The following is a 2,310-nucleotide window of genomic DNA, read 5'->3' as shown; positions in this document are numbered from 1 at the left end:
TCATGCTTGGGAGGATGGAGGGACAGTGCAGGAGAGGAAGACCCTCTATGAGATGGATTGATTCAGTGACTGGGGTAATTGGGGTAGGTGTATTGGACACAATAAGATTGGCACAGGATAGAGCAGGGTTTGGACCTATTGTACCTATGGTCGCTGTGAGTCGCAGGCAACTCAACGGCACATAACAACAACAACAAACAACAAATGTAGCATGATGTCTTTCTCTAGGCATTGGCCCCTTTGGAAACCACATCCAAAGTACATGAGACAAAGTCTTGTTATCCTTGCTTCTAAAGGAACATTCTGGTCTCTCTTCTAAGACAGATTGTTTGTCTTTTTGGCTGTTCTTGTTGCACAGTATATTCAGTAGTCTTTGCCAACACCAGAGTTCAAAAGTTATCAGTTCTTCTAGACTAAGATTATGAAGCAGGGACTGACCATCTACTGCTGAAAGAATTGGCCACTAGAAACCTTATGAGTAGCAGGAAACACAGTCACAGCAATTGTTAAGGAAGGAGAGTCTATGGGTGGCACAGTGTGTGATCAACTGATAATGTAAAAGGTTGATGGTTTGAACCTCAGCTAGGAGCCCCCTGGGACAAAAGGGTGGTGATTTGTTTCCAAAATATTGTAGCCAAGAAAGTGCTGTGAAACATTTTACTCTGTAGCTCATGGGATTGCTGTGAGTCAGAATCAGCTAGATGGTAATAGATTTGGAAATTTTTGTGGTTGTTGTTAGCTGAGAAAGACAGTAAAGTACAGCAATTTCTAAACCTTGGTGTATCAGAAACATCTGGGATTCTCATGAATAATGCAGATTCCTAGACCCCCACCTCCAGAAATTTTGATTTATTAGGCTTGGTGTAAGACTAAGTATGAGACTATGTTTTAAAATGAGCTCGCCAAGAAATTTGAAATATAGCTGGTGGCTGGCCCAAAACTTTGGTGAATTATTTAAGAGCAAGGACTGTAGAATCAGAAAGCCCTGTATTTGAATTCTAATTTTGTGACTTCCATTTCTTTGTACCTTAGTTCTTTGATCTGCAAAGTGAAGTGATCATATTTCCCACTTTATGACAGTAATGAGAGTGTTAGCTGACACATACATGTAGTGCTTGACACATAATGAGATCATAAGGAGCTGTCGTAGAATCATGGACAAAGGGAACTTCCCCACTCTGATTGATAGTGTTACGGATTTAATGGTATCTTCTCAAAATACATGTTGAACTGCCAACCACTGTACCTTTGGATGCAACCAAATTTGGGAAGAGGTGTTCTTTTTTATGCCAATGAAGTGGTTTGTTGTTCCATACATGGAGTCCAGTATGTCTCTTAGCAACCCTTTGAACAACGGATCTGAACCCTGCCCTATCCTGTGCAATCTTCATCATCTCTGACACACTTGAGCCCTTGCTGCAGTCAGTAGACTGATTTTTGAAATATGAAACAGAAGAAAAGATGACATGCCATGTGGAGATTTCCAAGGAATGCCAAGAAGAACACTAGAGAAACTAAGACAAATATTTTGTCTCAAAGTGGACAAGGAAAGCCTCCTCCCAGGCTAGCATTCTGATTTCAGACTTCTGAATTCCTCAACTCTGAGTGAATAACTCTCTCTTTGTTAAATCCACCTACTTCTGTTATATATACAGGAAACTCTGGTGGCCTTGTGGTAAGAAGCCATGCTGCAATCCAAAAGGCACACAATTCAAATCCACCAAGTGCTCCATGGAAGAAGGATGAGCAATTTTCTCCTGTGTGATTTACTGTCCGTGAGAATTCACTAGAGGGTCAGATATAAGTTGGATCCAACTCAATAGCACACAACAACAGCAACACCATTTACAGCTTACTCAACTCGTTGCCCATTGCCATCACGTCAGAACTGACTTATAGCTCACCCTCAAGCAGGTTTTCAGAGCCTGTAAGTCACACAAAAGGACACTGATCATCTTTTTCACAAACAGCAGCTGGTGAATTTGAACCACCAGCCTTTGAATTGGTAGTACAACTCCCTAGGCATTAGGCCATCAGAGCTCATTATTTGCGTAGGACTGGATAATTAAGAGAGACTTTGAATGTAGAATATGTTCTGGTGTATTTATCTAGGAATGGAGCCTGCAGTTTGAATCGGATTCTCAAAGAGTCCTTTATCTAAAGTTTAGAATGCACCAGAGAAAGTTTCTGTTGTTTAATCTGGCCTGCTACCAGCTCATAGAGCCCTTTCTCTTCCCTCTGGAATCTCTTATCCAGATCAGCTTCACTCCAGGTGGTGAAAAGAAGGATTTAAGGAGTCCCAATTGCTTC

This window comes from Elephantulus edwardii, unplaced genomic scaffold (genome assembly GCF_000299155.1).
Source record: "Elephantulus edwardii isolate Elephantulus edwardi_28Jun2011 unplaced genomic scaffold, EleEdw1.0 scaffold00049, whole genome shotgun sequence".
Classification (NCBI taxonomy): Eukaryota; Metazoa; Chordata; class Mammalia; order Macroscelidea; family Macroscelididae; genus Elephantulus; species Elephantulus edwardii.
Note: the sequence above shows the minus strand (reverse complement) of the source record.